The 27469-nt window shown below is 33.2% G+C and overlaps 1 protein-coding gene and 1 long non-coding RNA gene across 4 annotated transcripts in view; both read left to right on the forward strand.

Moving 5' to 3' along the window:
- Positions 1–27469, forward strand: part of LOC141453507 (uncharacterized) — a 192840-nt gene that overhangs the window by 75233 nt on the left and 90138 nt on the right. The window lies entirely within an intron of this gene.
- On the forward strand, positions 13248–20149 carry LOC141453521 (uncharacterized). Of its 2 annotated transcripts, none has more exons than XR_012458043.1 (3): positions 13248–13778; positions 13869–14022; positions 19954–20149. It is a non-coding gene; the product is annotated as an uncharacterized lncRNA (long non-coding RNA). The 2 variants fall into 2 exon arrangements; XR_012458044.1 differs by lacking the exon at positions 19954–20149 and adding an exon at positions 14151–14398.

Genomic DNA, 27469 nt, shown 5'->3' on the forward strand with positions numbered 1-27469 from the left:
ATTGTGGTCAGTATCAGTGCACTCAGAAAAGCATTACTTTACTTACTTTATGATGTGTTATTATCTGGAAAATGTGCCTTTTTAAAAGGTTCTGTGGGGTCAGAAAGCATCTCCACAGGGTGTGACAATATTTTTCCCCTCAGTGCCTATGCAGGCCATTCAGTGGGAGGGAGAGAAGGAATTGGCCATCTTATAGCTTATCAGCCAGCACCGCTATCATTAGTGTGCAATAAGAAAGTTTGATTTCTTACGACATAGGAGTTGATAGGCAAAAATGTCAGTTAAGAAAACCCCGGATCATTCAAGAAGAGGTTTCTCCTTAACAAGGGTACAAACCCAATAAGCTTCTTCCTATCTTGAAAACTGGGGTACAGGATCAACCCCTTGCTTTAATCTGAATCATTATGAATAAGACAGAATATAGCGATCGTAACCTGGAATCTGTTTGAAGTGATTGATTATATTTATCTTCTGGAGGAGATAAATCAATTCCCCATTTCTACGATCATTAACTTAGTTCACATAGTTTTAATGATCAAGTTTCCTAGGCCAAGATATTATTATTAACAATTTGTAGAACATTTCTTCACGAAAAATGTTTGTTTTTCAACGACAGTTAAGCAATCATTCGTGAACAATTTTCTACGCATGACTTGTCAAAACTATCTTTGTCTGATTGGTTAGAAAATAATGTCCACTTTTCTACAGTTCCTAGTGCTATCCTGTTCTCTTTGGATTCTTCTTTCTTCTTTTTATTGACAGTAAATAGAAAAGGAATCATTATAACGGAATAAAAAAACTTTAAAGGCACAAAAAATACATCGAGTAAATATCTTCTGCGTAAATGAACATCGGGCGAACTTTACAATCTTTCACCCATTTTTAAACAATGATTGTACGTTTAAATTCTCCGATAAAAGTTCTCTTAATTGCGTGCATTTTGTTCAAGTTTTTACATTAGATTTTGAACTGGAATCCCTGAGTCCTGTCTGATTGCTGTGCAAATTGCTGAAGTCCAAGAAAATTTCCTTGGGTTTAAAGTGCGAATAAAATTATAGAAGCCATTTTGGAGAATATCTCAAAAAATTCTTTTAAATTAAGTGTAATTCCAATTGAGGAGTTTGATCTGCAACGTCAGATCACTTCGTGGGCCTCAATCTAGAAATAGATTTTCAGCTTTCTTTTTGAGGATTTCCACTTTTCTAAGCTAAATATTTCCCTTGGAATCTTAATTTCAAAAATTTCTTTCAATCGCATTACTTAATGATGTAATTGATTTAGTGATTTCATGGTACATCCTGACTCAGAGACGTGATAGAGGGGGATTTAAGAATGTCAATGCTAGGAGAGTGCCAGCTTATAAATGGTAATACGGCGATACAGATGACAAAAGAGTCTCGTACAGGAATGTGTGGTTGCGGTCGTGCTAGGTGCTGGTTTAAGTGCCAACACCAACAGCAATCTTTGCTTTATAAAAAACCATGCTATTTGTTCTTATAAATATTAGTTTATTTATTTTCTTTTTCGTTTAAGGCCTCTCTTCCTCCAAACATATTTCCAAGGTACGCCCCCTCATCGCTTTTCTTAAGGATATATTTATCATCAATTTGATCTCTCTTAATTTGTAAATATTTTGTGTTATTAAAACGCTTACTTTTACAACAATTATAACTGGCAGGCGTCTGTCTATTTTCTCTATGCGATTCTCTTTTATGTTAACTAAGCTGGGAGGGAAGTGATTTTGGGGGCGTTTTGATAGCGGCTAAAGTCCGGGATCTAGCCGCCTCTTGCTTTTCTTTCCATTGAGTTGTCAGTAGTGCTCACTATCCAGAGGACGGAAGCTAAACTAAGAATGTCAAGTTTAAGCTACCTGCTTTTTGTCTTTTCGCAATTTTGAGACTTCCTGTTGAGTCATATTTTACTCTAAGAGGAAGTCGAATTGCTTCCTAATGATTAGACTATTCCGTTGTAAATTACAAATGTCTTGAGATAAAAACTTCACTAATATAAAAAAAGAAATACATATCTCTTCAAAAGTGCACTTAAAAGAAAGTTTAACTCCTCCAATGAACCATTAAGTTCAATAACCCATAAGGTATTAAAATAAAATTTTGTTCCGGATGAGTAATAAATTACAAAACAGTTTTTAAATACCCGAGTATGTTACATGAAGTGTTCTCTGAAGAAGGATTTTAATTATTACCATCTTAATAGTTCTATTAATCGCTAATGAACCAATCACTTTAGCAAATGCTTACAAACTCATTTAATTCCGTATTGGGAGAGAGATTTTATCAGACATAAAATTAACTGTCTCTCTTGTAATCTTCATAAAAAAACTAACTATCTTGAAACATTCTCTGCAGCTTCACTTAAAGCTTTCAAGAGAGAACTTCTAGATCACTACTTTTATTTTTCTAAAACTGTTTGTCTTTTTAAAGTTTTGTTCTGCAGAACTACCCAACAGATATTTTGGGTTTGTCCCTAAACTACATGTTTCAGTGTAATTGCTTCTTATTACACATCGCTCTCCTACAAACAACTTGTTGAATGGTCCCTTTGGATGATGTGAATGATCGCCTGAGGCTCAAAGGTATACCAAGTTGACGGGAAATCGTAGTAGCTTATTTCTATAAAATCTGAATAAAACTGTAAAAGGTTCTTTGGTGGATTGATTTGGATTGACAATTTTATTGTCATATCACGTAACACGTGAGTGAAATAAATTTAAATTTTAATCAATTATTTTACTTTACACTTTACTTCCAACAATTTGCATGAAAAAAGGTAAATATTACTAACAATTTCCTTCTATTTAAAAGGATGTTTGGAGATGAGGCTTCTTTGACAGGGAGATCAGGTCTAATTATTAATAAAGTTAATTAATACAGGAAAATTTCTATTATCTGAAAAGAGATAATACAGAAAATTTGCGCCGGCAAGACACGCTCGTGAAAGTTTACATTCCAACAGTCTCGGTTATATGTCAGAATTCTCCCACATGTAAGATGCAGCACTTATTAAAGATTACCTCATTCATCTTTTCAAACCAATCGCATTCTACTCTTTCTTTCTCCATTCCTAATTTTGTTGTCGTTTTTTATCTTATCATTGCGCAGATCAAGCAATCATAAGTTTATAGCAATAATGACTTTGTCAGTTTCATGCTTATGGTAAAAAGTTCAGATTTCAGAATAAAAGATTCTTAATCGATTCGTAGCTCGGCTGTTTTATTTGAGGACTTCATTGAACATTAATGTTTAGTTAGTTTGTGAGGAAAGTGAGGCTACTGTCTCAGTTACCACTGCATTTTAGTATTATCGGATTAAAAATCTTGGGCAATCAATTTACATTAATAAACGCGCTGCTATTCATTTTCTTATCAGATAAACGATTGACTAGCCAAAAGCGAATGAATTATGTTTATGTCACATTTCCTATATAGACTTTTCACAGATCGCGTAAAGAGTAGAATATTTGCTCCAAGATGCTTTTCTTTAAGGAAATATTTCACCAAGAAAAGTGTTTTTAAAGGTGCACTTATCAAAACTCACAAAAATTTTCTTGCCAGCCTTAAAATGATAGAATATAATGAGTAATATTTTGCATTATACATTTTTTTTTTATTCTAGCATAGAAATTTCCTAGCAAAAGGGTGCTTAAAATCTGATAAAAATGATAATAAATCTAATTGAAGATTATTTTTGTTTACAGGTAAGTTTCTGCAAGACTGATTATTTATTTCAAACTGCTATATTAGTAAGTACCATCACTTTTCTTCCTTCAAGATCTTGGTTCCCTTACTTATGTATTATGTAATAAAAAAAAAAAAAATAGGTAAGAGAAAATACAAGGAAAATTACTATTACAAAAAAGAGGGAGTAAATTTTCATAATGTTTCATTTTGCCCTGGTATTCATTTTAAATTAAATTTTTATTTTGTGAAGTGAATTCAAGGAGTATCTTTACCGATGACAAAGAAAGGGGAGGCCAGCGAGTTTTCATAATGTAACGTCTGCCGAAGGTGCAGGTTTCTTGTCTTTGTAGAAATTTTCCATCAGATGTGGCTTGGGAACATAGATCACCTTCGAGTTCGTGAATTTATTTAGTGTACTATTAGCCACTTGGGCTGACATCACCACTGCTCTCCTTCTTTTTTAAAAACAAATACATTGCCCCTCAACGAAGACGCGTATAAGTTTTATTTGTTACTTTTGACGATTAAAAGAGTTTCTAAAAAATAGAAAAATGGCATTTTCCAAAGTGTGAATTTCTTTTTAAAAAAGTTCTCAGTTCTGCGATTTTCTCTAAAAAGAAATCGAACTAAACTGTAAACTGAGAACACCAACACTGTGAGGACCTGTGAATGTGGGTTCCAAAATGATATTTTCGATTCAATTTTATATTTATTCTTAATTGAAACAAGAATAGAATTCTAGCAATGGATAGCTTTAAGTGCTAAAAATATACTCGGGTAATTCTAAAGGAATTACAAATTGTAGATTTTTAAATATTTCCTGTTTACAATAACCACATTATGCGGACAGACACACTACCTAGAGATCAACACCGCTGTCGGAGTTGTTAGAATTACAACTAACCTATCTACTACCGACCACCAAGATAACATTTGAATTATTGAAGAGGTAATACCATCTTCTCATGACCTTTCACCCTTTCGTCTGTCTCCGGCTCGGTTCTCCTCATGCTCTTTACGCTGATCATGTCCCGCTGTTTTGTTTCCCTATTCAAATTAATATTTACATATATTTCTTTAGGTATTTACTAGCGTTTACTGCACATGATAGGAAGGAACTGGTTTGTAAGTTTCTTATTAATAGCTTGCAGTTCTTCTCATGTTACTTGCTCTCACTGTATTCCTTGCAATTCTTTTTGATGAACTTTCTCAAGTGTATTGCAGTATATTTATTACTCTTATTGAAAAGGTTTTGCTGGAAAAACTGATTAATTTATTTTTAAAAAAGAAAAACTACAACCAAACTTCTCTAGAACTTTTGATCACATACTCCGCACGCGGAGGTCTCGGGTTCGCTTCCAAATGTCTCTAGATTTTTGCTTCCTTGGAACTTCTAAAACTTTATTTAAAAAAATGATTAGTTTGTTTAATCTTACATCTTACTTATTTTTAATAGAATAAAGAGGAAACTTTATCTGAATGTTTAAAAGTACTGTCATATTTTTTAGTTAAAAGCAGTGAAATTCAAATTAAATGAAAATAGAGATAATGATGGTGTTGAAATTTAACAAAAATAAGTTTAAGTTATATATTTTATGCTCGGCGCAATAGTAAGACCGCAGAACTTTAAAAGAACAAAACAATGAGGAAAACCACATTGACTTCCTCCTTTTAAAACTCTCTCATGGGAAGTGGAACAACCACGCAGTCTTTGTTACGTTGATAAACCTAATAGTGATATTTAAATACTTATTTTTTGCTGTAGAAACATTACATTAGATCTCTTATTTATTTATTGTTTATTTGTTCTATGTTGCAGAAGACAAATTTAAAAAAGTTTTTTTCCCCAATTTAATTCAAAAACTAAGGATTGGGCTTTATTCTTAAGTAGAACTAGGACAGGTTTAATGAGTAACCATGGAAAACCAAGATCTTCAGGAATGCTGATTCCATCTAATATCTTCTATTTAACTTGACTGCTCATTTTAGCAAACCATCAAAAGTGTAATGGAAACATTTGGTTTTTCTAAGTATATATTAGTTGAATTGTAAAACAGTTACAAGCAAGTTTGTTGATTTGGTTAATTACATAAAGATGGTAATCATGCAGTGTCATTAATTATGTAAGAGGTGGCCAGATAGCCAAGCAGAAAGGCTGTCGCGACGGATTCGATTGAAAGATTTTCGCAGAGTTGGAACCTATTGTGTAATCTGTGTTAAACAGATTTATTTTTTTATTTTGAACGGTTGTGATGAAAGATATATTATGAAGGGTAAGAATCGGTTCACAAAATGGGGTGTTAGAATGTGGTAGAGGATTAGAGTTCACATTAGAACGATTAACATGTTAGTGCGTGAGTCCATAGAGATCTCTATAAGGAGTTGTACTATTAGGTGGCGAGTCTAGTTTAGTCTAGTGTAGTTCAGAACAGTTTAGAGAAACGTGCGAAACGTATATTTTATTGTCTTACTATGTTTAAGCCTTAGGTAGGGGTTCTTAATTGGGGGAGAGCTCCTGTAAGTCGCCGTCAAAAAAAAAAAAATGTTATTTGAAATAAATGCTAATTTCTGATAGAGCTTGGATTTTAAGACCTAAGCAAACTTAAGAATTAGTAACAGTTACATGTTTGAAGAATATTGCTAGAGCGTGCGCACTGCAGTAGAAGGCGAACAAAAGAAAAGTGTATCTTTAAAAAGGATTTGTATTTAGATAAAGAGAAATCGTTATTACTACGGAGGAAACATATGTTTAATAGCGATATATCAGTTAACAGAGCATGCACGGTCGTAGTGGCACACTTACATGGTCCGACGACGTTCTCGGACGTCAGGCTGCCGACACTCCCCGGCGAACCAGCCAATGCAGTTCTTTTTGAAAGTGTCTAACTTCATCCATTTCATCTTTTCTCTTTCTTGCCTCTCCTTTTTCGTTTAATTGATTGTTGATAATTAAATTGACTTAGAATATTATAATTTTAAGAATTAATCAATCACCTTCAATGTAATCATTGTTCTGGAAGATGTAGCTGAACTTTGTGAAAGCAATATTTATGCTTTTTCGATACAAAAAGTTACTTCCTTCGTATTAACGAACTGATAATATATAATTAAACATGGATAGTGAGTTTGATCGGCATTAACTCCAATAATGCACTATTTTAAAATAAGATTGAGCAATGCAAGGGTGATATAGATTATTACCTAATATTTTGTGTAATATTGGTTCTTTAATTTTGACCACAAAAGTTAAGGAAGCTTTATTGCTCGGTTTTGCCTAATATTGTTATTGACTGCATATTAAACAGTAAAGAGAAAATAAGATCTATATTGAATATACTTTAAATATGAACGTTAATAAAGCGCAAATGTGGAGATATTTTAGTGACAGGTTTTAAATTGCAAACTTGCACCATGAGTAAATAACCGGTTATAAAACTTTCCTTATTGGTGCTAATATTGAACAAATAATTAAGAAATTTAAAATTGTTAGACTTTTAAGATCCACAGTGGATCTAATTAAATTTTCTTGAAACCTGAAATTTACAGAAAAGACTTCAGAGTTAAACATCTTCACCAAAATTAAAGGTACCTTTGAAAAAGAAACAAGGCCACAGATTCCCCAGTAACCCACCATAATCAGTGTTCCCTCAGAAAAGTTTCAGACCAAATTAACATGCCAAATATATGTCCAAGTTCAAATAAAACCATTTTTGTGTGTCTAAAAAATTAATGAAATGCAGAAAAGGTTTTGTACAGCCTCACTGATGATTGGTTTAAATTATTCGGAATTTCATTAGTAATATGTCAATCTATTCTAATCAAAGATCCCAAACCTCCTCACATCTTAAACAATCCTCAGGTATGTGACTGTTTCCTCCTCCTTTTACAAACTCTACAACAGGTATCGAGCAAGAATGTCCAGTGAGGGAACCAATCTGGGTCCGAGAGAGGTCTTTGTAACACCTGACAACCGACCCCTGATGGTTGCCGAGCCAACAACATTTACAGAGCTCATCCAATCCAAACAGTTGACATTATTTCTACAAAATAACGAATCAATTTGCTTATATAATCTATTTTTTTTGCGATTCCTAGGAAACAGTTTAACATCAAATAGCTTTTCATGAAGATATCTAAAGAAAAGTTGTAAAGTTTGTGCAAAACTACTGCCCCCAATGTCCTAACTAGTAGGGGGTTCTTGATGACGCATTGTTTAATTACACACAGACTTGCTGTTAGTCTAAAAGGCAAACCAACACAACGAGATCCCAAATTACATTCTTACTTACTATAATGTTTAATTGTTACAAACATCCTGCAGTGCTAAATGTAACATCATTACCCAACTTTAAGCAAGTTTCTTATTTCAGCTATTTAGAGAAGTAGAAAGCGTATGTGTGGGAATGAAAAAGTTGTCTGACTTCTTAAGTATTCTCTTGAATTGGTCTGCAAGTTCAAATTTAATTTCTAGATAATCGTAAAGAAACTTTGATTTATCTTTGATTGGCTTTACAGTGATGCTCATTTGTGTTTAACAGATTAGACAAGAACAACAAAAATCCATGAGAAGTACTTTTAGATTACAACAAGAAACAGTTATACAGAATAAGGTTCCATCCTTTTAAACAAAAAATAATAATGATACATAAAAAAATAGAAAAAAATCTTGGTCTCGCTTACACTAGGGCATTGGTGGTCTTAGCAAGACCCAGACCTCAACCACAGTTTCTCTTCTACTTTCTCGTTCTTTTCCACAGATTCTCCATTTCTATTGACCAAGGGATTTCAAATCCTGCAGTCATTACAGTCAAGGCTGCCCCGTGGTCTTTTCTAGCCAGCATATCCATTACGATCTTTTAGGATCTCTTTAATCTCTTCCATCCGTCGCAAATCTACATGCTTTGTTAATAGTTACAGTATCCATCACACCAAACACTTTTCGGTTTACACATACGCTTTTGATTTTGTAGATTCTTGCTTTTGCCATCCAAGACAATTATTTACTTCTAAGAAATTACTTAAGCACCCAGAGATCTCTGGTTATCAATGGTGATCCTCATATAATAAACTTGCTTACATTACATTTGAAGTTGAAAAGTTTCGGTCGAAACCTTTATATCAGAAAGAAACTACATTCAGAATACTAGTTTTTGGTTGTTAAATAAGGATCTTTACTTGTCGTTGAACTAGCATTATAGTTGAAAATAAATTGGGTAATAATGATGATTTAAAGTGAACCAGTCCTAGAATAAATTTTTGGTCTAGATATTTCATCAGTATGGTTCACATTTACAAATGGTTTGAGAACTTAGCTTGGAAAATTAGAGTGAAAAAGCAATTACTGCTTTGGTTTTTTGTATTAATAATACATTTAGTTATATAAATTTACATTCAAGGCGATTTCATGGTCAGTAAATAATGAATAATCTTTTCGTATGATTCATAAGATAAATATAATAAAAGGTCACAGAGATAAATTGCTTAAACGTAACATGTAACTGCGAAATATAATGAAAAATGAATAATTATTGAGGAGGGGGTCAGAATGATAATAATAAATTCAGAGGTCAATTAAGATAAATAATGGCGGGGAGATTAATTTTTATTTAGAAAAGGAAAAAAACTGAGGTAGGAAAGGGGTAAATGAATTACTTCCTCTCTATTTCCAGGGAGCTGTCTTATGATTTAGAAAAATATTTAAGATTTTGTTGACGACAACCAGCCGGAAAAACCACATTACTTATTAGATTTTCTCGAAAACTGGGAAACATACATAGCACTCGCAGTCCCTGTTTGCTTTATTTGAAACAATTTTCTTGAGAGAGAAAATTCAGTTTAGGAGGGAGATTAGACTCCCTCTAAAGTGTAGAGCACTATTTTGAAAACATTGTTAACATTTTGCAAGTTGACAATATCCAGAGTTTGAATAAAATTGGTACGACCTTATTAAACGGTTCAATAATACTTGCCTCATTCAAGGTACTAATAAACGCTACTTTTCTCATTTATCAAATAATACTAAATTTAATAGAACAAAATCAGTAATAATATTTCATTAATGAGTTATTTAATAGCTATTGGATGGAGTATAACTAAGACAAGACTCAATTTAGACTTTTTTTTTAAATTTCTTTGTAGAAGCAAATATTTTTTGCAAGGAGAATGGTTTAAAATTACAGACTGTAGAAAGCAAAATTTATTAAACCAATACAAACGTTAGAATATAATTACAACTTAAATTATAATAAATTTCTCTTATTTATATTTATTGTTTCCCTAACTATTTTCGGTCTGTCGTCCACCATCAGATGTAGATTATTAATCAGTTTGGTGCAAACAATTTCATCTTCAAACTGTTTCCTTCTCGCTCTACACCAGACTGATGTGATTATTGATTAAAATCCAAAACCGTTCAGGTATACAATAAATATTCGTGCCACGATGGATAAAATCTATGGACCCTGTGGTCCTTCTCACATCTGTAATAAATCATTTACAAATTGGAAGTACAACTTGGACATACCAAAATTGTACATAATCAAGAAAAAGAAAAGAAATTAATCTAGAACTAGTAATTGTATTTTCTTATGTGCGCAATTAAAGCAACCTTAGATTGTAGTACAGCTGCCAATATATCCCCCTTTTTCTATTAGCAATTATTTTGAAATGGCTTAATAGCGTTCCGTTTGATTACTTTACTTCAATTTTCTGTTTTCATATTCCACAAATCTGCTTAAAGGATTTCACTACTAATATTCTTTGAGTGCATACTTTGAGATATATTTGCATGGTCAAAACATATAAGATTCACAATAAAAGATGTTCTTGAGGGTGATTAGAGAAATTAAAAAGTAAAATTGATCTATTTTATTAAAATTCTATTTTATTACAACACTCAAAGTTCTAAATTTTACGTTTTCTTCCACCCCTGAGCAAATTTTCGTAACAAATTAAATTTGTATTAACGTTATATACTTTGTAAAACATTACAATCACTTAAATAGTACTTAAAAGAGAGGTCTGTCTTTAGTTCCGACACCAGAACAACCATAAGGGAAGTCGCAGAAAAGTACTTTTGGCTACCTGAGAAACTTACAGCAGTAGATAACCACTACATACAGATAACCACTTACAGCAGTAGATGCCACTTTCTGGTGGCAAGAAGTAGGTCTGAAAGTTTGAAGAGTCCATTGCGAGAAATGAGGAAGAGGTAGAGCAGCCATTAGTACAAACAACCAGATTGTGATTGTCGGAACTTTGATGCAGGAAGAACGATCCCAGGTCCAGGATTCATGAAGCCACCAAGAAGGTCGGAGGCCTGGACGAAGGCTACGGTTGAGGTAGTTGCAAGCTGTTAGAGAGTGGAGTAGAAATGAAGATATCCAAAAAAATTAATGGCATAGAGTGAGTTAAAAACTTTGTCTTTTCAGAAACTAAAAAAAAAAAGTGTTAAAATAGCAGATATAATATAAAACAATAAATAAAAATAAATTACTGCTCGTTTATTATTTCCTGTTTAACTAGAGTTGTTTACTGAAATAAGTAGAATAAAGTTAAATACCAAGTTTCAAACAAGTTCAAAATGTTAGTTGAAGTTAAAGTGGGCATTGGACTGAACATGACAGAAATAGACAAAATTCTTAGTTCACATTCTTGGTTGTAGACTAGCTCAGTTTGGAGGGAATATAAATAAACCTGGTACTTGGGGACGGTGAAGAGAGCCAGCCAGCAGGCAACTCCCTTGGTCATGTTTCCCTTTCGTTTGTAATTTCCTCGCTTTACTAAATGTTATGTTGTCGTCTGTGGGTTGTTATCGCGTCTGCTTACTTACAACTCCTCTTACAAACTTATAACTTTCCTATTTAAACTTCTTTAGAGACTATTTATCCATTGTGTACGTTAGGAGTGTCAGTGTAAGTAAGGAAGATCCAAAACATCCGATGGGGGAGGCGAATCTTCTAAGATAGCGGGGTATTTAGTAATATAGTAAGGGGGTCCTGCACAGTCAATACTGAAGGCCAAAATAGTCTGGTCGAAGAATTTTAAGAAGTAGACTTCTTTCATGCTAAGAGTCAGCATGGGTGTACATTAAAACTGTTCGGTCCGACAGTTGTATACAACTAATTGAAATGAAGAGGAAATCTATTCTTTATGTTATTTTTGGATCAGAAAAGGCGGCTAGCCAGTTTCGAAGTCTTAAGCAAAAAGAGAAAGCATGCTGAGATCAAGATGGAAAGATGGTAGACAAAATTATGTACAAAAAAAATAAATAAATGAAGAATTTTCAGAAGTTTCCGAATACTGGTAGTTGTGAGGGAATAGAAGAAGATGAACAGAAAAGTATCCTCATTCTGCTGGAAGAAATTTGACACCATAATCGTGGGCGTGAAGATGAATTAATAAGATGCACTGAATTAATCATTTTTTATTCGAAAACTTAATTTTCAATATTGAACAATATCGCATATTGATAGCGATACACTAAGTTCAAAGAAAATAGTTTTAGGGCCAAAATTCCTAAAGAAGTGTCTTCACTAGCCATTCGTTTACACTAAAATTAGATAGTACAAATTAAGTCAGAACTTTGTGTTAATGTAATTTATTTTACTATATCTTAATTGTAACATACATGAACAATTTTGAAGATAAAAATTAAGACTAAGCTAAATACAAAGAAAAGGTGGAATATAAAAACTGGTTAAATATACTAGAATAATAATACTCTCAAATAAAGTACTAAATCTAAATAACTTGTGTATATGATGTCAGAATAATTCAGTTTTAGACATTTAGCAGTAAAGTTGGTAGAAAGAATGTTGATCTCTAAGTAGCTTTAAGAATAATTTTGTATTAGTAGCAACAAATATTTGTTTAGAGCTAAGGGTGAAAGAAAGATCTCTTTGTAATTGTAAAGAGAGTGGCTACTGGCCAATTCCACTGCGACCTGAACGATTTGTGCAGAGAATGTGACTGCCTACAAAGGTTGTACAAGGGAACTTGTACTTCGCATGATAATGAGCTATAATTCGCCAGTGGGTACCCTAAACCTAAAGAGTTGCTCTCATCAACTATCTCTGCAGGCTTTTTGTGTTTGTTGCCTCTCTTCAGTGTTTCAATGTATTATCTGAGACTGGGTTACCCTCAGGAATGCCAAGAACCATAAAGAAAGTGGATAGTTCCCTTACCAAAGTAGAAAACAAAGATTTTTTAGTAATAGTTTAAATTTAACAGCTATTTTTCTCTTACGATTTCATCTAGTTATATATTCAATACCTCATTCACATTGTGATAAAAAAAATGTTTTCTTTAAGTCATAGAAAAATTACAATAAGTTTTCTGTCAGTTTCTTTATTCCTCATAGTTCTGTTAATTTCCATGTAAACTTATACTTTCCAATATTATACTACATATCTCTTATACAATGTAATTATAATACATTTTTCATTAGATAGGATATGCATTTTTTATTGGAAGGAAAACATGTTGCATTTCCCGCTTCTTTTTTATTATGCGCGGCTTGATCATGAATGAAATGAGCAGTGTCTCAAATATGATTTAAACCTCTCTTAATATCATAGGAAAACTTTTCTCAAATATAACGGCAAAAACAAAAAGGATCTTGAAGTCTAATTTCAAATTTTCATCCATTGGTTAATATAACCAGCTTTAACCTATTTATTACCCACCTTTTAGTTCGGACATAAACTTAATGAAAGTATTCTTAAATTTATTAACACAGTAAAATAATTTAATAATGACTAAACATTATGACATGAACAAATTTTAGCAGCAGTATGCAATGCTTAGATTGAAAGGAAGTGTTTATGTTGCTAAGGATTAAAAACAAAGAGTTTCTAAAATAAGTTACCAGGGAGAGCTCAGCACTTGTCACAACTAAATTGGCGGGATTTCAATTGGAAGTGAGAGACAAAATGGTTCCCAGTTTCTACTTGCTTGTGGTTATTGATATTAATTAATTTGTTAGTATAAATTTAAGTATTATTAACACTATTTTCTATTTGAAGTTAAACATTTGTTTAACATTCTTTGACTGAGTAAACAGCTTCAAAACTGAAATGAGGTAAGTGCCACAAGTTCTGCTAATACTAATTTTTTATTTCAACTTGGTTGCTTCTTAAACATTCTGTTTGCATTTAACAATAATCCATAGGTAATGTTTTAAGAACTAAAATTCAATCATGCACATAGCTACTACAATTAATTCACATAAAGTTATAATCCATAGCTACTACAAATTCAGGATAATCTTGCAATAAAAATGAAATGAGAAGGATATCCTAAGTCATCAATGAACAATCTTTAAGGTACAATATCTTATGTTATCTTCTTTTTTATCTCTCATGAAAAAGTTGTACAGATGTTTTTTAAAAAAGATGCCAGTATTGACATTGCTACTTATACCAAAATCATACTGATTTTGTATTTGTTATAGATAAATTTGAGCTTTTGGTTTCACAAAAGTATAAATCTTAATTCCGTTGGTAAAATTCTCTGTACCGAACTAATGAATATCTTGTGGCATGTGATAATCCGAAACCGTCAAGAAATAGCAAAAACTTGCGATGGATATGTTCAATGGTACAAACTTGTACTCACTTACGGTCTTAATTTGTTGTCCTTCAATGATTAATCTAATTATATAAAATGAAAGAATGTATAGATTTGGAAGTCAAGAGAAATCAGAAAGCCAATTAAACATTTATTTTTAAAGTTTTTTTCTAAGCAATTTAAAATGTATTTTAATCTATACAAATTTTGTAATTAATATGCACATTTATAATAAGAAGTATTGGGGTCATTACTTTGATAATTAAGACAATTTACGTTAACTACTCAAAGGAAAACTATAAACTTTCCTAATAAAGAAAAATTTTGGCAGCGATTTATTTATCATTAGTAGGGCATTAAGAAATTGAGGCGGGTACTTTACGAGGGCTCGTTTGAAGAATGGGTCAGCTGGTATTGGCAGGGAATCGGGGTTTGCCATTTCCCCGGTTATCCAAAATAAATTCTTTTATTTAAGATAAAAAAATTCTTTCAGATCTGAATGAATCAATACAGTTAAATTAAACTTGAATTTTTGGCCAGTCTTGGGGGATGTTGGACCTCGTTGATGCCTGAAATACCAGCACATGTGCTTAGTTTCTAGTTCTTATAACATGCCGTTTATCATTCGCAGCCATCGTAAGTGAAACACGTAATCACCGATCTTTTGAAGATGATAGGTTTTAAATGTTTCGAGAACTCGTAAGTGGTGGTAACTAGGGAAGAGTTTCATTCTTGGAACATTGACTCAATAATTGTTTATGAATCCAACGATAAAGTAACTTCTTTTGCTTCGAACGATTTTAAACAGCGATTCAAAGACTATCAGACTCAAAGACGATTCGATTAGGTTCCCATAAGAAGATTACACAAATTGCTGTCTGGTTTTGAAACTAATTATTGCATTCACTTCCTGACCAATTCTTTTTTTCTGTTTTCTAACCTAATTTCGAAGAAGTCGTTACAGGACTTAAGAAACAATACCATGAGTGATTCATTTTCAAGGCAAATAATGACAAATATGATAAATGTTTTGACTTTTAGTGAAATTGTTTCATTAGTTAAATGAACAAAAGAATAAAAATAAGGTAAAATGCTTTTATCTCAGCACTTAGTTTGTGTTTTTTAATCTTCATATAGGTTGTGAAAGATGTAACGGACATACACTCTACTATCTAGTTCAATTTGTAGATTTACAGTCATGCTAGTCCATAGAACGAAATGTGTTCAGCCTAGTCATGCCGCCAGCCAGTATGCACATCTCTACGTAATGGGGCATTGTCACGATTCTTGACATTGCTACACTAGATCAGTCTGCAGCTAGCCCTTCTCCGAGTAATAAGGAAGTAACTCTCTCCATCTTTCAGTTTCTTGCCCAGTGGGAGTGTCGGCACCAATTTGGACTTACCTTATTTATTGATCTCGTGTATTTGCCCTCCTTTTGCCAAAGTTTAATTTTACACGTGCCTTCCACACCAGAGAGATGTTATCTGCTTATTTATTGTTTTCTGCTTTTTACTTGTTCTTTCTCTTCCAGAGAGGAAGCATTGCGATCGTGATATATATTTAAAATTGCTTTTCACGGTCTATAGAAATATTTTTCTCTTGTGTACCTATAATGGTACCCTGCAACATTCCAGGTTAATCCCTTTTACCTATATTATTAGGGAGGTTTTTATCCTTTGACATTCTTCTGGTCCTGTGTACATTCCACTTATAACCGCTCTTAGGATGATGCACGCAGTCTTCCCCTAATTCCATTACTTCTCCATTATTAGTTACATGGACTTTCTAGCTCCCGCCTACCTGCAGAATCTTGGTTTTTTGAAATTTGTCGCTTTCTTTTTCTCTCCAGTTCTGCTCCTCATTCGTCAACCGAATTGTTGCGAATTTTCAACAAAAATATAAATTAGCACGATGTCATCTGCCTTGAATATTGTTACTTATGTTATTGCAATTCGTCTCCAGGAGAATTCGAATTTGGCCCTTGAAACCTAAAATGCTTTCCTTTTTACAGAAACTAGTTAATATGCTTTCCCTATTTGACCTCTTTTTCCGGTTTTTACTCCGTTCCATTGATACGCACTTAAGGTTGAGTAAGAATGTAAATTATATATTTTTTAAGAGCTCTTCCGTAATATTCTGTAAAGTCTGAGAGTTCCAGAGTCTTCTTATAAATGCCGCTCTTATTTCTTTTTAAAATGGTTCTGCAAAAGAATACATATTTCTGACTTTGATCACCTGGGGTGAAAGCAGCTGCTTCTTCTTTTTTGACAGTATAGCGTGCGTTTCTAGATCTAACGTGTTTAGTTTTACTCCACAGAATAAAGTCTTATTGGTCAGTAGTTGCCGCAGTCACTTTTAGATTTTCTTTACAACCAGATTAGTTCCTTTTCTTATTAAGTATTTAGTACTTATATACTTACTAACATGAATTGTGCAGGTTTTTTTTTTTTTGCAAATTATACAAATATGTATAATACAATACATTTTTTGTATTTTATAAATTCTGGTAATACTCGTATGCTATGCCACATCTTTCTGCAGCTTTACTAGCTGAATCACAACTTCGGCCCCCTTAACTTCATTACGGACATTTACAATGAAAAATCAATATCGGTAACTTGCAATTATACTTGACTCTTACGAGTAGTCAGAGAAATAAGTGGGGAAAAGTGTATACCCCAGAATAATTTTTGTGAGGAAAACTAGACATTCGAAGAAAATTTATCCGTCAAGTGTTGTAATCAGAATAAGAGAAAGTAGTGTCACACATTCAAAATAAATTTTTTTAAAAAAGTGCAGTAAATAAGAGAAAGGCTTGTAGACTTTACTTAGTTTAAATTAAACTAATTGTAGGTGTACTTGTGTGTCTGGTTCGAGCAGATAAGCAAGGTAGATTTGCAGCTGTAATCCCTTTGGTGGGATTCTATTCTTGTAGCTAGGGGCGATGTCTGGGGAGAGAAGTTACTGAGAAAGAGAGGATAGCATCAGATAAATATCTGCGGTCTGACAACACGGTGGATAGCAGGGACATCTGTGCTGCAGCCAGTCTGTTGTTCTGTTCATGCACGTATTTACTTTAACCTTGAACAAATAACACACAGAGAACTTTTCTTCTTCAGAGTTTTATTCCTTCATTTCTCTTTCAGTCAGTGTGTGTGTATGTATGTGTAGGGGTACCTTTAACATTCCCTCGTTCAGTTAAAATTTATTGCTTAATTTCATTTAAAAGTATTTCAAAAAGCTGCTGGTTTTTATTTTATATGTACGGACGATAACTATAGATGGTAAAGTCTCCCTGAACTCTTAAGAATTATGCAGAAACTAATATTAGAAGTTGTTGAAGAAATGGTCGTCTAGCCAAGAATGTGTCTGTTTGACTCCGGTTTCTCCACATAAAACAAATATTTTTCCCCTTTTTCTTCTCTAAATATGGGCACAGTCGACTGCCTTAACTGTCCTTTCATCACTTCTCCTTACCTTTGTCTATTTTTGCTGTTTTTGTTGGTCTTTTTTAATTCAGCATTTATTTTATTTGTAAAATTAGAATTTGCTTAATCATTCTTCTTTATACTTATTTTTTTTTCAAGTTAAATTTAAACCGTACTTATATTCCTTGGAAAATTATCTGTCGTGAGGTCCCGCCAGATTTGTGATTACTCAGGTGCAAGCTGGCAAGTATAAACTCTAGAAAGTTTAGCTTAAGGGCTAACAAAGCAGCTTTGTTTCAGTGCAAGTTATTAAAGGTTGCACTTCTGAAATTTGCTTGCTTCAATAAATTGTATTATTTAAATTTTTTTTAATATTAAATCGGCAAATGTTTATTGGCGGTCTTACAGAATTGGAGGACTACCAACTGATGGTGTTTTTTACTAATAATAATACCACCAACCAATAAGAACACTGAATCATTAAAGGAAGCATTTCCTTTCTAGTTGGCCACCTAAATTTTTGTATTTCTGTCAGAGATATTGCGCAATAAATGTGGGCTAATTGTCCTCATCCATGACGATCGCTGCCCGCCGCGACAGGTCGCGTTTTATGAACCAGTGCTTTTACCATTGAGGTTTTCAACTTTCTGCGAATTATTTTGTGTACCCACCAAAAACTAATTTAGGAGGTTTTAGGATTAACCTTCTACTAAGCGGATATCCTGAGATCAGTTTGCTGTTAATTCAATTATAAATATTTCAATTAGTACAAAAAGCAAAGTGTTAATCTTCTAATTCTAGTGGGAATCTCAAATGAGATTAAGTTTTTTGTGTGTAAAAAATTTCAATTAACTTTTTAAAATTCCTATTAGATATTTTATTTTGATATTTCATGAATGCTGTTATTAGTCGTTAAGCCCTCATTTCTTTTAATTTTAATCGGTCAATGTTCGAAGCGATTGAGATTTCTATTTATATTCAAACCCTTCTTCAAAAAATGCTATTTAAAATATTTAGAGGCTGGAATTTCTAATAAACGCTTTCCTTTACGTGTCTTTCATAATGTGCATTTAGTATTTTCTATAAAAAATCTCTGCATCTGAATGAACTACCGGGGGATGAAATCGTTGTGCTAAAACAAGCCAAAGAGTGCGCATGCAATATTTATTAGAGTGCACTGAAGGAGCTTTCTCAGGAGAATTCAAGTTTGACCAGTTAAAGGTGGTTCTTTATTTTGTCAAGCAGCCATCTTGGGTCTTTCCAGTGTTCTTTTTGCTATAGTAATATATAGAGATGAAGTAATTTTTTTTTTTTGCTCTTTTATTTATATTTGAGTTTACTATCTTAGGGGGGAAATACCAGTATAGTTAAAACAGTATTTTTCCCTTATATTGTTGCTTCAATAGCCACTTCTTTTACTGCAATCCTTTAAATATCTTCATTGCTCTGCAACGAAAAGAATATTGAACGAATGCCAGTTTATAAAATGTTGGCTCTTTCTGTAAATCGTATAAATCTATTTCATCTTTTATATATATATATATATATACATATATATATATATATATATATATATATATATATATATATATTTAGGGATGCACGAATGCCTTCTAATGAATGGGACTTCTCAAAAAAATACCTATGAAAACTTCTCCATATGTCGTTAGGACATTATCCTGGATCCGTTCTGTACATTCTTCAGGCCTATATTCTTCTTTCAAGGGCACTCTCAATCAGAAACCCAAAAGTATGTGTTCAGTGCAAAAATAAAAAAATAAAATTTAGTGTAAAAGTTGCCGAACTTTAGAGGATTTTCACCGCTTATGGTTTAGCATTTGTTAACAGAAGACTTTTTTTTGTTTACAAACAATGAATCCATTAGAATGGCCATAACAATCAGAATGTAGCTCATTTCGCTGCAGTGTTCTGGTGTACTGGTGTGAAAGATGTAACTATCTTTTAGGACAACAGTAGAAATAGTAGTGTGCTTTGTGACGACATTCTCATAGTTTAAGATCTTCAGACAGAAGGACAATGGGGAACATTCAACTCGTTTCTGTCTTAATTTATAGAGGACTGCCTCCCCCCACTTTCAAGGCTAGATAGAACATTTATTTGATAAATTATTGCAACCCTGCAGAAATTAAAACTTAAGTTATACCTGTGCTATGTACTATTCTATCCGAAGGATATCAATACAAAAAATAAAAATAATATAAGATTTCTTTGTTTAAATTACCGACATCGTTGCAGAAGAATCTATGTCTTATCTGGTGTGAAGTAAGCCACAAATATCCACGTCAGGAGGATTAATCGGAGTGTCAGGTGGCTATTAAGGCTATCAGGTGTACCAAGTCAGTTTCAGAATTATATGGGATTGTCATCATTACAATAATGAGGTAAGCAACTACAAAGCTCACTTTATTAAGGAAGATAGGTAGATCTTACTAAGGTAGGCGCAACAGCAACTCACTTATCCAGCGCCTTTAGGGGGGGGGGCTTTCAGAGTCATGGTCACCGGGCAATGACGATCCAGGAAGCACACCAGGCGTGATCAATTGAAGATTAATGCTTGATAGTGGAAGTCCACTGTTCTTTTCTCTTCTACCGTGTAGAGTCTTACGATATCTGAACTATTACTGAAATATTCTATTTAAAAGAACAGCTAGGGAAGAAAACGTTATTGTTACTTTTTGGAGAACTCTTACATCTGAATCATAAAAAATGTTAATTAAAAAATATAATGTTTCTTGACAACGGCATTTTACTCCTGTTGCAACTATTTTGGACTTGATATATTTCGGATAATCGCTTGTTTTCTTCAGAGACTTCTGATTAATAGAGTATGCTGTCATAGATACTTTTATAGGGTAAACTCAGTATGTACTCCCCCAAATCCCAAAATAATTGATCTTATTTGCTGGCATTGTGAAAAGAATTTAGAATCTTGTGGAGGAGAGAACCCTACTCATGTCATTTCTTTTCTTGGCCTTTGATTAATTAGCGATCCAGAGAGGCACTTATATTTTTACTAAAGTTGTAGATCTGATTCATCGTAATTTCCTCTAAAGTTGTTTAAACAGAGTCCAATAAAAATTATGATTGTAAAAGTACAGATGGAAAAAAAAGGATATTGCTTGGAATTAAGACCTACTAATCTAGCGCAGTCATCCACTAATAGATTGATGTAGTAAGTGTGTGGGCGGTCATTTGTGTTTTTTCATAATTCAAACTAGTTTTTTTAAACATTAATCGTGTTGTCACTTAACATTTCTGTTAAATTTTAGACAATAAAAATTAATCCTAAATTTGAAAATAAATTAACGGCAGTTGCATCATCTTTCCTAAAATAGATAACTCATTTATAGCACTTTGTGACCTAAATTTAGGGACTAATCACTTTCACATTGCGCAATATTTTTTAACAAAAACTTTTATACTAAAATCTGCTATGTTTAAGAAGTGGATCTTTTCACAGAAGGACGATGGGGGACATTCAACTCATTACAGACTTACTTTATAAATTTGGGTACGACTTTCTGTTCCTCCATTTATAATTGATAAGTAATGATCCTTTTAATATATTTGATAGCAGGTAGAGGGAACAGTACTACTCTCTCAGGTACAAAAAAAGTGAACTCACTGAACTTTTGCAACTCCAGCTGTAAGCCAAGCCCATAATAATCATAGTTTTCATGAATAAGTCACTTAAAATCACTTCTAGTGAGTTAGGATAATACAAAACTGAGGCATGAAACTTGGCACAGCGAGAGCTTGCAGCTTCAGAAACAAAGAGAGCAAGGAGATCTCGGTAGTGTTAGAAAGAAAGTAAGATTCATTAGCGATTTGACGGAGCGTTTTTGATTGGAAGGGTTGGATTTTGTACATATTGGAGGTTCTATTTATGCGATTTTTCTTAATTAGTGCCGTAGTTTTTACGATTTTCTCAAACGTGGATGTTCATTTCAATCTTTAAAAGTTAATTTCTTAAATCAAATTCAGAATACCATGGATGATGATTTACCACTGAAAACACGCAATTTTTAAATACTACTAGAATGTTCGGTCTAAAGAATGTATTTTAAATGCTTCTAAACAAGCAATCGATTTAAGAGAAAGGTCAAATGCAAATCTAACGGCTTTCAAGAATCCTAATGGTTCATTGCAACAGTGTAGCCATATTAGATTTAGAGGGAAAGGCGAAAAATAGGGATGTAAGTTTTGAAAATAATGAAAAATCAACCACAGCTAAGTGCTTAGTAGAGGTTCATTGATTTGGAAAAAATTATTAATTTATATTTACATTTAAAGGAAAGGAAGGAATTAGACTGCTAAATATGAAAGGTGAAAGAAAGGAGATTGTGGTAGAAATCCAAGTGCATTGGAAAGAAAGGATTTGAAATGCAGTGGAGAGTGAACTGCGGGGCAAAGGGGGGAAACTTCGGGGAGATTATGAGTCAGAGTTGTTGCCGGTGAGCGTTGTGTATATCCCCCTCCACATTACTCTATGCACTGGTCCCCCTCCAATGGTGTGGTGTATTCGCCCCTAGGGGAGAGCTTCGGGTACTCTTCAATTCACAGACCAAACAGTTCTCATAACGCCTACATACTACATCGGAGTGTTTAACCAGCAATTCATAATTTAATTTATTTTTTATAGTACTTATTGATTTACAAGTGTTTTGGCAAAGGAAGCAAAAAATTCCTTTTTGTTTTTTTTAAAGTTGAGGTTTTTGAATTTAAATAAAAAATTAAAAAAAATAGATTTGTTTTAGTGTTCTTTCTATAAATAGAAAAAAAGTTTGTGTTCGAACGAAACGACGCCGATAGTTAACTTACAAAAACTTTTATAAGGAAAATCGCTTAAGGTTAGTTATTATTTATATAAAATGCTATTTTAAAACCACTTTGAACATTTTAACTAGAAAAAAGTAATAAACAGGAAAATAAAATATTTATTATTAGTTTTCAGTTCATAATAGCAGCGCCGGTGCTATCTGTCTCTATTGTCATCTTCACTATTGCATCCCCTCCAAGGTATTAAGAGATGAGTCCCTTTTCTGGACTAGCATGTACTGGTTTCAAATAAGGTTTCTTCCCATGTTTTTTTACTACCTGAGTTACCCAATTTTATCTGATTTCAGGTTTTATTGGGCTTCCTTTTTCTGTGGTTATTAATTATCGAATCAGACTTTATGATGGCCAGAATAGTAAAGAAAAAATTTGTTTTCTAGTTTCGAATAGTATAAAAAAGAAAAGAAATTTAACTGCATCATTTTTCCTTCCCGCCTAATAGAGCCAATGTTGCCGGTCTTTTTGACCTTCAAATCCGTCATATCTTTCATATTGGAGGGAGAAATCAAAGAAATTGCCAAAATATAATGAATTACAACGTACCAAGAAATAATCTTAAGAATTCCAAGTTTGATTTGAATTTCATCATCGCGAACGGATACTAAAATCACTTTATAATTTCTAAGAATTATTTTATTAATTTATACGAATTGAGAATTTTGAACTAAATGCTGTTTTTATGTAGTACGTTAATCTGATGAGAACACACACCAGCTAAAAACCTCGTCGACATGACCATGTTAATTAATATAACCTTTTTTTCTTTCTTCGTGGTTGGGACTACAGTCCTCTAGGGAGGGGCCCATGTCTACTCAGTCAACGTGCTCCACTCACAACTTTATTAATTCCAGTAAGTGCGTTAAAAATAATCACATAATTAAAGATAATCATACATATCTTTGATTAGGCAATGAACTCTATTTATTGCAATAAGTTCTCGTTAAATTATTTTGTTCAAAAATGTCCCTTAGTTCCCAATAATAAAATTTTTGTGACAGTATCTGTAATATGCATTTACAATTCATCATAGGTTAAGAATCCAAAATTCATTGGATCGTTTTCAAGATTTAAAAAAAAAAAGGAAAAAATTTAAAATATTCACTTAAGCTAGTCGATTAATCTGGATTTCAGCAATTTTAGTGTACTAGCAATGCTTCTAACGTTACTTTATAACTACGCGACTAGTAAACTTCGTTTTGAGATGAAGCTAACAAACAAAATGTCATAATTGCATAGAAAAAGTGGCTAAAGTGGTCTAACGGGACTACTGAATTCTTTGTTTGGGAAACCTAGATGGTTCGCAATCTAGCAAGTTATGATATTCCTGCGATTTTTATAAGTTAAATAAAATTGCAAATTCCCAATAATTTAAGTAATTTTTTAGAGTTATCGTATCGTTTGATTTTTTATTTTTACGAAAATCCATATTTATTAAAGTATACGGGTTAGTTTTATCAATTTTTATTATATTGCTTAAACTTAAGCCAAACATTATGAATAAGAAATCCAATAATAGAAGTTTATAAAATTTAAAAAAAAATGCAAAATATAAAAGGGTGAAATAGTGCCCAAAGAATAAAAGATAGTTAGGCAGATGGCCAAGCCTATAATATTTTTTTGCTTCATTATTTATTTGGGATGTCCTCCTAGAGGGATTCACTGTGAATAGGCAGGAACGAGACCATCTGTAGCACACTTGTCTAACAATCTTCCAGTTGTTCCTTGCAATCGTCAATTAAATATGGTTTTAAGGCAGTCGAACGCTAGTATTCATTATTTAATGCCTTTCCAGAACATACGGTCAAATCTTAAGTTACTAAACTTGGTATCATTAATTTTCAATACGTTGGCTATTTCCATCAACTGAGTTTGTATTTTTTAAAATGGTCTTTCGTATGTGTGTGTTTGTATGAGGCATTATCTGAAAACTCAGTTCCAACATCCCTCTTGCTTTATTCTTGTCGTTTTGGTACCATCTTGGAACCCGTCCGATACTTGGAGGACAAGGGGATTACTTAAATTTTCTCAAAAAACTCAAGTTTTTCTTCATATACAATTTTTTGAATACATAAGTTTAGTAAGAATTAATGTATTCTGAAAATTGGAGTTTTAATTAATTTGTATGTTAAGAATCAGAACTTCAGGAATTTTAAGTTCCCTGATTTTATTTAGGTTTTTTTCAGAAAAATGGATTATCTGAGTAAGGGCAAACTACTATGTGTTTCCTTCTATGTTGTTCTTGTAGAAATTTAGTTTATTTTTACCAGCTACTTGCAAAATATAAAGCTCGTCTCGGAGGTGTAACCATATTCTGTGACTAATACAAATTATAAGCTGTGTCCCAAAATTTATATATATTTCTAAATTAAGTTTGAGTCTGCTATTACGCTAATAACATTAGCTTAATGTCAGTCAACCTACTTCAAACAGTTGCGATACTCCTTTGTATTTGTTGATCTAATTTTTACCTGCTTGAATGTTAGTTTAATTTGGCAAACTTGTTTTTTCTCTTGGACCGTCTCTTCGTGAGCCTGATGATGATTAGTTAGAATTACTGCTTAGTATGTTCTCTTTTGTTGGGATGCTCTTCTATATTCCACCGTTATCCCCACCACTATATTGTGACTCATAAAATACTGACGCAATTTTTGTATTGTATTCTCTCTCTCTGTGTGTGTTGGGTGGTGGCTCCTTCATCTAGATTTCTGCGTTGGGACACTGTTACATAATTTTGTAATTTATTCTTAGAGAAAGTAGTGAGACGAAAATGCGAAGTTTTCTTATTTGTATTTTTAGAGTTTGATATCACCAAGGCTCTATCTAACAAATATATATATATATTTTAAGGGTATTGTGTATGTATGCCCCGTGCTCGTTGGAGGAAGTATTGTAGCCACATCTTAATGGATTTAGTCGCCACTGCAGGCACTGCTAACAAACAATATCGACGCCCCCTAGCACTCACTCAATATAAATAGAGACTTAGAAGTAGTAGTAGTATGTACAACTATTTGAGCTTGGCCAACTCGTTTGCTCAGTCTTATTCAAGGTGTCTTTTTACTACCGCGCCGAAGGATTGGTAGCACAGGAAGGGAAGAATAGGTCAAGAACCAAACAAGCGAAACATCCTGCTGCATTCTCATGGTAGGTAACGAACTAGGTTGTTAGGACAGTGTGACATCCCTAAAGAGCGCCTGAGGTTACCTAGTGGTGAAAGAGTAATTACCATCTCTTTGGAGTGCGGGTGCCTGGCTCCAAGAAGTGTTTACCCTAAAGCGGCAGTCTTTTTAATTCTTCGGTTCCCTACCCTCCCCGAGAGCCTTGGTGGTTACCAAGGTTGAAGGATTGGGTACCTCCTTTCGGAGTGCCGACAACCAATGTCTTGATCTTAGGATTATCCGTGGTGGGTATCGGGGAAGGTGCTTAGAAACCGATGCCTCTCTTCCTGGAACTTCCCTGGTAGTATGGTACTTTTATTTGAGGAAGTCAACTTCAGAACATCTTATATCTGAACATATCTCTTGATCGAATTTTTACACTGGATTCCGCTATTTAGATGAAGATATTTTAAGTAATATTTCCTATTTATCTTATCATTTTTTATACTACATCTCTTTCTTGTGTCTATTCCTAGGTCAGTTCAGTGGGTATCTTTTTTTTATCTATTCATTCTGCTCCTCTCCATTGATAAGAAAAAAAACGTTTTTCTATTCATATAAATTCATTCGAGTTTTTTGTCCCTTGTGAATAAAACTTGCTAAGGGTGAGACTGAATATATCAAGCTAGATAGATACGCGTCTTATCTTCGTGCCTCAAGATGATAGCAGTATTTTATCTGAAGGTCATTTGTAAGGCATATACATTATTTGACTATTGACGTGGGAGGGTTTATGTAAACATTTAATTAAATTGTCCTAATTGTAACTATTTCATTAATCTAAAAGTTGAATTGATAATTATTAATATATAATACATCTATTGCTACTTTTATTTGGAAAAATTCATCCAATAAAAGCAATTTTAAATGGGATTGGATTTCAGGATAATCTTAGAGTCTTAGAATTTGGGGGTGTGGCTATTTGTGAACTTTAGGGTGACTTCTTTAACAGAGGGTTGAAGAGCACCACTACCATCTGTATATTTGTAGAATTTTAAAGTGCAATTTCTGGAAAGAGAAAGTTATGCAAGTGATTACACTAGATTATTTTGTTTACTCATTAAGTAAATAATACTTATTTTTAATTTATTTTGTTCTTTGTGGATGTAAAAGAATTTGGGGCAATTACTATTGATTTTATTATTTATTTAAATATTTTTTGAAGAAATAGGTAATAATATTAATAAAAAAAAAAGAACAAGGCAATATTTTCTACCATTGTATCACTGAACTTCACTGTTGGAGTTATTATTTTGGGAAAGTAGGTAAAATAATAAACTGTGTAAACAGTGAAGTTGAATTTTGCGTAAAACTTTCTGATTAAAATGTACATGTGAATAATCCCGTCGCCATGTAAGAACGGCCTGGTGTATGGAGGAGCGAGCCAATTAATGGTAAAAGTACTGCAATTAGAAGATAGTCCGAGGATAATGCTCTGATTCCCTCGACTGACCGGCTTCCCCACTTCATCACCACCAAGAAAGGCTTCACTTAGTAGAAAACAAAAACAAATCATTCTCATTTCTCCAATATATTATTTTCTCGGGTTTTTATCAATCTACTTTATCGGAATTTCGGCAAGAGAGTTGGAAGTAGTAGATGGCTAGCCTTTCCTGCCACGTGAGGTATCACGAAGAGGTGTCAGGCACTAGCTTTTAGAGTATGCAGCCTGATTATCAACCCGACAAAAGGGAGTGCACAAGTACTATCGTTCGGCATTTCTGTAACAAAGCAAAGCCGGCGGCCGTTCCGAGGGA

This window comes from Rhodnius prolixus, unplaced genomic scaffold, assembly GCF_049639745.1.
Source record: "Rhodnius prolixus isolate KJV_2025 unplaced genomic scaffold, Rpr scaffold_3, whole genome shotgun sequence".
Taxonomy (NCBI): domain Eukaryota; kingdom Metazoa; phylum Arthropoda; class Insecta; order Hemiptera; family Reduviidae; genus Rhodnius; species Rhodnius prolixus.